Source organism: Capsicum annuum, chromosome 9, assembly GCF_002878395.1.
Source record: "Capsicum annuum cultivar UCD-10X-F1 chromosome 9, UCD10Xv1.1, whole genome shotgun sequence".
Lineage (NCBI taxonomy): Eukaryota > Viridiplantae > Streptophyta > Magnoliopsida > Solanales > Solanaceae > Capsicum > Capsicum annuum.
In genome coordinates, this window is record NC_061119.1 from 61,236,707 (window position 1) to 61,248,743 (window position 12,037).

Sequence of the window (12,037 nt, forward strand, 5' to 3'; positions counted from 1 at the left end):
CTACGAGAAGAACAACACAAGATAATAAATAACATAGAAAATCTAAAATTAGATATACATTACAGTACAGTTAGGATAAATTATTATACAGAAATTTGTAACTCTGCAATTACTACAGGATAAAATAATAAACCAAACAAATTAATGAATACATCTTACGAAAAGAATAAATCATTAAAAAATATTGAAACAAAATTTAAGAAATATTCACGCACAAAGAAAAATAGATTCATTATATATATACTAAATCCGCACCCCAACTTCTAATTTCTAACCTCAAAACAATAGATTTGACAAAAGAAAAAGCGAAATTTTAATTCCTATTTTAGTATACAAGTTGATAATTAATAGTAAAAAGGATGTGGAGAAACAATCTTTTATTTATTTTTTTGTCCATTTTTTATGAAACAAAGAAGATATTTGATAACTTTTATTTGAAGTTTTGCTTTGGGTTTTTTGATTCTAAGAAGAAGACTCAATTTGGTTAGATTGTTCACTTGGGATTTCTATACACTTTTGAATTTAACGAAAGAAGAAAAGATCCAATTCACTTTTTCAATATCTACATAGATTAGATTGTTTTAAAAGATCTAGATTTGACAAAAGGGATAGTTTGTATATTCTCTCATTCCTCACTTTTTGTTCTAATAAGCTAAGTCAAATATCTATTTGCTTTTAAAATAGATAAGAGAACTTGCGATGGATTTTTGGAGAAAAACAGGTATTTCGTAATTTACTTTTTTTTAATAAGGGTGAATACTTAGTTGGTATGTAATTACATATAAATTCATGACTTATTGTGGTTTTGATCTGAATTGCAAATAATTAGTTAATTTCTCTATATTTTCATTTTTCAGTAACTTGATAAATTAGAAAAAAATATCTATTAGCTATTCTAATGTTGACTTCACTCTTCTTCTGATTGTTCTTTATTGATGAATTCTCTATGAAAATGTTGCTTTGCTGTGTGTTCATATTAGTAGTTGTAGCAATGGCCAAATAATAGTGAAAGGGGTTAAGAAAAAGGGTGACCACACAAGTTCATAAAAAAAAAGTGACACATGGTCAAGCTAATCTAGCCTTCAATGTCCCAAAAGAACTGTAAATAAGCAGCAACATATTTTTTGAAAACATCCGAGAAAGAAAAAATAGGTTACCTCCTTAAAGTGTCCAAGTAAAACTCTTTATTATATGTTCAATTAGGTCTCAATTAGAACAGGTCATAGTTAGAGTGTAGGAATAAATCTGTTTTGAGTTAATTTAGACACATCCACCGTAGTTTTATACATGTACTCAACATTGCCAGATGTTAAAATTGAAGCAAGTCTTAGATCTACAGACTTTTAATTAGGTTTACTGGTCTCCCAGACATTCTGTAACATGAGCAATACGATTCACATCTACAATTATATTGCAATTTGTCAATTCTCTTGGATTTGACTTGACGATTGGTGATTTTTTATTTTGGATAGTTTTAGTTGGTTTTGTCGTATTGTTTGTTTGTTTCTTATATTAATTCATGTGAAGATTTAGCAAATCAATAGTTTGGACTACATCGAGATGGCTCTTCACGGTATTGTTGGTAACGTAGAAGCGGCATGAACCAACACGCAACAAGTAGTTGAGACTGAACACTTAATGAAAGCTCCTTTGAAGCATAAGGCTGGGTTGGCTCGAAGGATATTCACAAAGATTGGATTGGACAACACATTAGTTTTGCAAGAAGCAAATAATTTTATATCTCGCCAACCAAAGGTATGAGAAATGAAGACTGATTGTGAATTCTGAGTAGTTCATGAAATAGAGCATCAAATCTTTTTCCTTGAAGGTTGTGTGGCTCAATATTAGGGTCACATCTTAATTCCTCCTGCAGAATACAAAGAAGTACAAGAAGGAAATGTGGGATTTCTTTGTATCTGTGGAGCATATATTGTTAGTTTCTTTTTCAGACAAAAGATTTAGTCAAAAGTTATTTAGGAATCTCCAACTTACAGAGAAGGCTTTGATGGATGCTTTCAATGTTGTTCGGTGAATCAGAGATTAACTGATCCGAGTATGTATCTCTCTCTCTATATATATCCTTAAGTTTTGTAGCCATGTTTCTTCTGAAAATAGCTGGGATATTCAAGTTGATGTTGACAAATGAGCTAAGATGCTTTTGGCTATGTCTAGATTATGTTTTGCTTCATCTCCTGCTTACTGTCCTAATCTATTTATGTTGTCCGGACTAGTCCAATTTAGTAATTATTCATTGCACATGTACGATGAAGTATAGGATAGGTGGCTAAGTGTTGATGCTTCATGCTTGAGGTCTTCTGGTTGCTGTTGTCTCACATAAAAAATTGACAAAATAGGTGAGTTTTACAAGGTGATGGTGTTTTTAACAATAGCTATCCATTGCAAGTCCAGTTTATTGTAGCTCTTCCCATGGGCACTCCTAACCTATAGTTTTGCCTGAAAAAACTCCTTCAACATCTAATATTTCTATTCCTAATATGTTTTTCAATTACGTGCTTATCTTTGAGACATTACATGACTATTTTTTGGAATAGGTATAATTTGGCTTCTCAACGAGCACTCTAACTGGTTCATCAGACCAAGTACAAACTGATGATACTACGTTTTTTGGTGCTGGAATCAATCCACTGTGATACCTGTGAATTTATTAGATCTCATAACTTAGTTTAAGAAAAAATTCTCCCTGCTTCTTAATAAAGTTGGCAGATGAAAAGTCCAGTTACATTTTCAACTGCAGACTCTAGCTTTCTGATTTCTTCATTTGCTTCTATATTTGATTAAACCACCTATCTGAACTATCTAACAAGTTTCCCAAATATTACTTTATTCAATGTTAACTATACAATGTTATCTATACTTGATCGATAACTTAAATCTCTCTCTCTACTTTATGCAACAGGTCTCGGCCTGTGATTACATATCTCAACCTGAGGATGCATCAGATGTTGTTATCTATGTAAATAAGATTTAATAAAATATACAAATGATTTTGTTCAACTCAACTCCTTAGAAAATACTATTAAGTATCAAGTAAATAATATATTATGTATATTTATGTTTCACGACATGATTCTCATTATTATTATTCTCTAAAGTTAGGTTGGGCCTGTGCTGACATATGCCTTACCCCTCTAGTTATTATGTAGAAGCAATGGATTCAACATGTGGGCTACATGTCAAAAAAATTTATACTAAGGGTATTTTGGTCAATCACACACTAAGTTGAGATGCATGTTCAGCCAAGTACATACGTATCTTGTATCTGGCTTGCCTACTAAATGTGTGTCATAAATATAATATTGTTATATTTATAAAATATGGACCCAAATATCTCTATCTCAAAAAAGAGATGCTCTCTTCTTTCTCTTATACCCTTTGACGTAATCCTACCATGTTGCCTCTACCTCAGCCGCTGAGCATTGGCCGCTCAGGTGGTCACTAAAGGTTCAGACCCTGATTTTCTCTCACTCCCCAATCAACATGACTCTATATCCATAAATTTAACCCCTCATAATTTGGAAGATAACATTCCAAATCATCTTCTCATACTGATCTAAATATGGAGATCTTTTCAAACCCCAAACACTAAACCAGGGTTTTATTCCCAGTAATACCAATGTTGAACCTGTTCCTATTAAACCAATTGAGATTATTAATTTGTAATATCCCATACTTATCCTAGCTCGATTCAGCTTTCATTTGTATTCTTAAGAGGCTTAGAACCTGAAAATTTTACTAAGTGTTGAGGACTTAGTCTTATTTTTGGCCTCTTAACTTTGAGGATTTTTAAATTGGCCTTCTAGACCTCGAGATATAAGTTTTTGAGTTAATTCATGTTCAGGGTGTAAGGAGCATATCTTGAGGAATTTTTGGATGTTTTAGACAAGGATTGGGGAACGTTTGGATTTTGATTCCAGAACCTCACCGCGATAGCGGTGCATCGCGGTGGGTATAGCGATAAGCCCTTCATCGAGTTTCAGTGAAGGTGCTTTCATCCAGTTCTTGATTTATAATTTAAATTCATGTGTCATAATCTTTATCCTAGTGTGTGAAGTGCTTATGAGGTGAAGAATGTTCATAGGAATTACTTAGAACAAATTTGGGCTAAGAGCCTTTGATTTGTCCAAAGCTTGGTATTCAATTCTACAAGGGTGAACTTTGAACATGTATACCTTTTTATATATATATGGAATTTATTAGATCGAGGCCCACCAAATTGTAGATAATTGAATTAGCTTTCCAACGATACCAATTTTGCCATAATCCGATACCCGAGCAAAATGTTATGATCATTTTTGTCAGAACTAGTAAGCCACTGCGATAAGATCGCATCGCAATGAGCCTTTAATCTGCATTCAAGTTATGAATTTTTGGTGTAAATGATAAAATGGGACCATCAAGTTTCAGAAGAAAGAAATTGAATAAACTACAGGAACCATCTTAGTGACTTTATGTCCTGATAGAAACAACCAAATAGTATATTCTCATAGTTGTATTAGTTTTATACATTCAAATGTTGTTACCAATCTTGAGGTTAGGTATATGCCTCTTTTATTGTACGGATTCTTTTGTGATTAATGATAAAGCCTGGGAGTGATGCTCAACCCCTAAAAATTTCTAAAAAAAAAAATTGGTGTAAATAATGGAGGGGCATTTGTGTCTTTTTCCACCTCAACCCAATTCATAAAAACACGACCTAAGGCTTCAGTTAGGGCAGGCTTCAGTTAGGACATTATATGCCCATATTCTCCAAATTTCCTCTCAAGAACAAACCCTAATCATCCACAAGTTCATTCATTCCATCATTTTCTCTTCAAGAAAAACCAAGAATTTAAGTTCTCTAATCCAAGAATTTCAAGAAAGCTTTCAAGATCATCTCCAAAGCTTTCAAGGTCAAGGTTTCTCCACCAAGTAAAGTCTATTAAGATATGTGGGGTTATGAACAAGGGTATCTTTTCACCCTCATGCCCAAATTGCCCAAATTAATAATCCTTTTTGATAGTTTTGGTTTTGAACATATTCAGTAAAGACATCTCTTCTTCTTATTTCTTTTAGATTACTGTGTCTTATTTAGTTACCCATGAGTTATGCTAGTATAAGGGTTAGCTTGGGATCACTTGTGGTCCTAAGCACCGTGTGACATCCAGCGGGTAGTCTCGGGGTGTTACAAACTTGGTATCATTGCATAGAGTTCAAGAGTCCTAAGGTGTCTATGAAACCGTGTCTAGTAGAGTCTTGCGGAACGGTACAGAGATATCTGTACTTTTTTTCAAGAGGATACAGAACATTTAAGAAATATTTCCCTTCTTTATGCTCTAGATCATACTGTAAAAGATCATACTGTAAAGTTGTTCTCTCAGAAACTTCTGTCGATTCGTATGTAACTCCATATTTCTCCATCTATGACTTATTCTTGAGATTACATGATCAGTAAGTTCCAATTCCTCCCAAGATGATGCTCTCAAGTTTACTATTAGTAACTTCAGAAGTTACACAAGGGGTTTAAGAGGAGATCACTAGTTTGTTATAAGTCCCTTAAGTTGAAAGCTTATGTCCTCGTGAGTTGTTCAGTTAATACAGAACAAGATATGTATTCAGATTCCTCATTAACCCTTTAAGACAAATAGTGCTCATGAGAGAAGATAGTATGAATCTAGGTTGTTAAATAGAGTTTACATTTGAGGGATATTATGACATTTGAGTTTTATAATTCATAGGTAGTAGAACCTTCTTATAGTTGGAAGTATGAGTTTAGAAATGTAGTGACAAGAAAGGTGGTAATGGCAATTAATCGAATGTATATAGATGAACTTTTGCATATGATCAAATTAGTAGTGAGTATGTTAGTTTAGGGGTATTGAATGTGGTACAAGTTCCTTGGTTGAAGATAGAGAAGGAGTTATTGATGGTATTTATTGTGTTAGAAAAGTATAGGTTATTGATGAAAGTATTTAGTGGTTGAGTATTGTGAATTTAGGCTTCTCTTGAGGTTGCATGGAGTTTAGTTGAAACTTATAAAGCTATGAAGGGAATTTAGATGTATAGATGGGTGAATTGTAGTAATGTGTAGAGAGAGGATGTGATAATGGATTATAATAAGATAGGCTATACGATCATGATCAATTATTATTATTATGAAGTTCTAGGGTACTAGAGTTTCTTGATGTTTTATTTTATAGATTCCAAGTAAGAATAGTATATGAGGTTGAGTTATTAATCATGTACAGCACTAGACACTAAGTTTGCACAGTGGGTGATCATCAAGGTGGAAATAATGATTGATTGGTTAGTGATGCTAGTTATATGGAAGTGATCTAGCAGGCTTGAATAACATATGCAAGAGTTTATGTTCATTTGTTCACAATTAAGTATGATGTTGTAGGTATAATTAGATATGTACCCAAGATGATATGGGAGTTGCATTATTTTCTAAGATTATTAAGTGTTGTGTGTGGTTAGTAGTACCCTTAAGTTACTAAATAGAACGAAGGCTAGTTATATAGTATATAGTGTTCTTAATGGCTAAGTTAAGGAGTTATGGATAGGTGATATTGAGCCTTTTGGTATGATTTTGTTTCTCATGGTTTAGGTAAAAATATAAGTTTAGAGATGTGATATTAGTAAACTATGATGGAAGCAGTTTAGCTAATTACAGTTTGGGAATATCCATGTTAAGTGTTAGAATCTAAGTTTGAATCTTTGAAGATTAAGCAAACAGAAAGAAAAGTTGAAACTCTAGATAGTGTGAACTCAAGGTATTGTGATACTCATAATGATTCTAAGTTTGTAAGTGTTCAAGTTATTATATGATGGCTATTGGGTTATAGAAAGTTAAGAATTGTATCTTAGAAGAAAGTACTAGCAGCTAGTTCTAAACTTTCAGATGTAGTCTTTCAGGTTGAGTTTATTATTTATATGTGTTATTATATCTCGAGCTCTAGAATAAAGTAGTTGCAGTTCAGTTTAGAGTTTATTTAAAAGGGCCCCCAGACTTAGAATGATGGCTTAAAGCTAAGGGAGAGATGATAGAGCAAGTAACAAAAGTCAGGCTCTCATATTCTAGTAGTAGTTCCAGTATGTTGTAGAATAGCAGTAAGGGAGGATGATGCCCGACCCATTCTTATCTCGGTGTAAAATATTATACTTCGGTCATCAAGATATCTACGCATGCCTTACATGTTAGTTCCATAATCATAGCTCAAATTCACATACTTTCCATAGAATCGTGTACTCTTCTAATTCCTAGTATGAGGAGTTCCAGTTCACTCAGTAGTACGAATTATATTCCATGAAATTTGTGAACTCCAAACTCAAGTCATGCAGCTCATGAATCATGTACTCATGATTTATAGTATGTTCAGTTCCAGTACTCATGCTACACTCTTAATGATCAGTGAAATTTAGATTATGTCATGTATGTCCTCGGTTTAGCTCTCTTTGATGAATTCATGATTTTGATACTCTATTTCCTCAGGCCTCAGTTAAGTGTCCAAATTATGCATAGTATTCTTTCATGCTTCATGTTCCTCATGTTCTAACCTTTCAGTGACCTTTCCTTATGTCAAGATAGTAATGATGAACAATTATGTAGAGAAAGAGAGTAAAAGTTTCATGTTAGGAAAAATGGTTGTATGCTTGCTTTATGTAAGTCTATAAGTTTGAAAAAATATTGAGCTGAAGCTTTTTGTTTATGTCATGGTTAGTTAAGAATATATATGTGTTTTCTTGGGGTAGTGCATGTAAGTTTTTAGTGATAGAGGTTTGGAGGAATGAGAAAGGTGCTTTTATGGGTGTTTGTTAGAAGTGCATATATGGTTATGAAGATTGGCTTGAATTTCATGTTTGTATATATGTGGATGAATATATTGCGCGTTAGTAAATGTTTAGTAAGAGGTTGAATGTAGTTGTTGAAGTGGTAATAAGAATTATTCATGAGATGAGGATTTGTTAAAATGTAGGATGTATTGAATTCATGATTTTGGCTAGTACTACAGTGTTATGTGTGCACTTTGTATATTTGAGTAGGCTTGAACATGGTGAGAGAATTCAGTTCAACTCAGACTTCAGTAGATAGAGTTAGCAGTGTCCATGTGAATATTTTAATTAGCCTTAAGTGAAGTGCAGTTTTGAAGTGTAATGTATAGTTGAGTATAAGCTTTTAGTATAATTCAGTTCGTCTAGCCAGCAATTCAGTTTTGAAGTCAGGCAGACAAGTTCCTGTGTTTCCCATCTTCTGATCTAGTCTTATTATCTGAAGTTTTATGGGTATGGCCATTCCAAGAGATAGTTTGTTCGCATCCACGCAAATTATGAATCCAGTTCCTCCCATGCATCATGTTTCAGATTTAGATATTTAGTCATGATTCAGTTCTTAAGTGTCTCGTGTATCATCTCAGCCTTTCCTTAGTATTTCGATTAAGTCAGTATCATTTGGGGGATGAAATATCCCAAGGGGGAGGTGTGGTAATACCCTGAGTTTCCACGTCCTAACCTCTCATCTTTTCTTCAAGAAACAAGATCCGGTGTAAAGTAATGGTTACTCATAATTTAACTCTCTCGTTTCTATCTCAGCCTTATAACCATGTTTAATATCCCAAGGCGGAGGTGTGGTAATACCCTGAGTTTCCACGTCCTAACCTCTCATCTTTTCTTCAAGAAACAAGATCCAGTGTAAAGTAATGGTTACTCATAATTTGACTCTCTCGTTTCTATCTCAGCTTTATAACCATGTTTCTATCTCAGCCTTATAACCATTCTCATGTGATTGCATGTATTCAAGAAATCTGTTTAGTTCATGATATTCAGCTCATGTATCATGTTTTAGACTCAGTTATCCAATCATGTTCCAAGTCATGCATGTTCAGTATATGATCTCAGTTACCTTAGTTCAGTACTCTCAGTCTAACCAATCTCATTCAAGGACGAATATTCCCAAAAAGGAGATATTGTAATACCCAGTACTTATCCTAGCTCGATTCAACTCTTAGTTGCATGCTTAAGAAGCTTAGAACCTAAAAATTTCACTAAGTGTTAGGGACTTAGTCTTATTTTTGTCCTCTTAACTTTGAGGATTTTTAAACTGACCTTCCCAACTGTAAGATGTAAGTTTTTTGAGTTATTTCATGTTCAAGGGTGTAAGGAGCATGTATCAAGAAAGTTTTAAATTTTTTGGATGAGGATTAGGGTATGTTTAGATTTCGATTCCAGAACCTCACCGCATTAGTGGTGCATCGCGGTGGGTATAGCGATGAGCCCTTTATCACATCATGGTGAATGACTTTCGTCCAGTTCTTGATTTATAATTTGGATGGATGTGTCATAATCTTTATCCTAGTGTGTGAAGTGCTTATGAGGTGAAGAATGTTCATAGGAATTACTTAGAACAAATTTGGGCTAAAAGCCTTTGATTTGTCCAAAGTTTGGCATTCAATTCTACAAGGGTGAACTTTGAACATGTATACCTTTTGATATATATGGAATTTATTACCTCAAGGCCCACCAAATTGTAGATAATTGAATTAGCTTTCCAACAATACCAATTTTGCCTTAATTTGATACCCAAGCAAAAATTTATGATCATTTTCGTTAGAACTAGTAAGCCACCGCGATAAGACCGCGGCGTGACAAGCCTTTAATCCTTATTCCAGTTACGATTTATTTTTAAATGATGGAGGGGCAATTGGGTCTTTCCCACCTCAACACAATTCATAAATCACGACCTAGGCTTCAGTTAGGGCATTATATGCCCATATTCTCCAAATTTCCTCTCAAGAACAAACCTTAATCATCCCCAAGTTCATCCATTCCATCATCTTCTCTTCAAGAAAAACCAAGAATTTAAGTTCTCTAATCCAAGAATTTTCAATAAAGCTTTCAAGATCATCTCCAAGTCTTTCAAGGTCAAGGTTTCTCCACCAAGTCAAGTCTATTAAGGTATGTGGGGTTATGAACAAGGGTATCCATTCACCCTTGTGCCCAAATTGCACAATTTTAAGATTCTATTTACTTGATTTGAAATAGGGTTTATGCCCAAGTTTATATATTTTTAAAGCATGTGATTATCATGATATTTAAAGCTTTAAGTATATCCAAAAGTGCTTATGTTTATGTTTTTAACTTACAAGATTTATATTAGGAATAAGATTGGACTATCTTGACTTGTTATTGTTGAAGTATTTCAAGAATTATATTGAGCATGAAGTTTTGATATGAATTACCACGAGTTTAATGCATGACGTTTTGATATGACTTACCATGAGTTTAAAGCATGACTTTTAAGCCCTAAGTTTAAGTGTTGAGATTTCAAGAAAATTATGCTTTTAAGCATTCTATGACAAGCTTATATCAAGATTTAAAGTAAGAATTGATCTTTTGATCCTTAGATAAGATATGGAATCCCCATTTGTTCATTTTCATTACAGTTTAAAGCAAAGAGAAGCATAACTGGTTTCATTATAAACCCTTATTCTATTTTAAGGTGGATTTCCTAAAGTATGAGCATTAAGTAATAAGGAAGAGTATTTAGCACCGTGTTGGGTATGCATCCAAGGTCACATGCCCTAGAACATTGAGCCAATGTAGGTTAAGCTTATTCCCAATGTGGATAAAGTTACAGATAGTAATCCTCAGTTTAAGGTCATATTCCGATGGCAAGGGTAGGACAACTCTCCCTAACGTTGGTAAAATGTTGGACTCCATGGTAGCTTACATTGTTTATGTCGGTTAGAAGAACCTCCCTAAGAAAAATTAAGACTAAAGATTTTATAATTAAGTGTTATGGATCACAAATTTTATCATTTTGCTTCATTACTCATGTTTATGATTTTACAGTTTTTGGTTAATTCAAGCCCAAGGTGAGTCATCTACACTTAGCATGTATATTTGAAAGTTTATTAGTATATTTAGTTATCGTTTTACTTATGCATTCATCCAGACATACTCAGTGCATTTCAGAAGTACTGATCCATGTATATGTCGTTGTGCTACATTGTCTCATAATATAGGTACAAGTTGTAGCGCGCACATCATAATCAGACAGTTTGCAACTTCCAGTTAGTAGGTGAAGAGTTCTTTTGATTCTAAGACTCGAGCCAACTCTAATATTAGTAATATTTTTTTTATTCAATCGTATTGATTAAGGATAGCTGAGGCTCATATCTCAGCTACCTATAGTCAGTATTAGTAGAGGCTTCTTAGACAGTTAGTATAGTTGATGTATTTAATTTCAATTTATTTTTGTATGACCAGAGTTGTAATCCTTGCTTATAGTTTTGGTTTTGAATATAGGCTTCTTAGATAGTTAGTATAGTTGTTTAATTCCAGTTTATTTTTGTATGACCAGAGTTGTAATCCTTTCTTATAGTTTTGGTTTTGCACATATTCAGCTAAAACATCTCTTTTTCTTGTTTCTTTTAGATTAATGTATCTTATTTAGTTGCTCACGAGTTATGGTAGTATATGGGTTAGCTTGAGATCACAAGTGACGTCCAGGGATAGTCTCGGGGCGTTACATTCCTAGTGTGTGATGGACTTAAAAGGAAGTTTCTTAAATGAATGTAATAGAAAAGCTGCAATATTCAATCATCGAGAAATTTCATAAGGATGGCGTTATATTGATGATATAAAAAAATGGTTGCCTAGTCAGATTAGAATAAAAAGAGCTTACCAAATTGGAGTAATAAGAAATACACTTATTTTGATTAGGTGTTCATTAAGGGAGGATTTTGTTAATGTAATAGCTAAGATTTCATACTTTATTAACGATAGAGAAGGAAAAGATTTCCTTATGAGACCTTTGATTTATGACTATAATTTTTGAGTGGATAGGGAAACTACACAAGCTTTAGCCTGAATATCTTTCCCTAACCTTAATCCCACTTTTTTTGTCTAGGAAACTCTTTTCACATCAGAATCTACAGTCAACAAGCCATTCCACCTGGATATGGCAACCATTAACAAAACTCGACCCAGTTGTGCTAGAGTTAAAGTTTTGGTTGATCTCAAAGTCAAGCTTCCCAAA

General features: G+C 33.6%; 1 long non-coding RNA gene across 1 annotated transcript; it reads left to right on the forward strand.

Annotated features, from left to right (window-relative positions):
* Positions 1-285: 285 nt before the first annotated feature.
* LOC107842759 lies at positions 286-3,083 on the forward strand. Its single transcript, XR_007044840.1, has 2 exons — positions 286-721; positions 1,528-3,083. It is a non-coding gene; the product is annotated as an uncharacterized LOC107842759 (long non-coding RNA).
* The last annotated feature ends 8,954 nt before the right edge of the window (positions 3,084-12,037 follow it).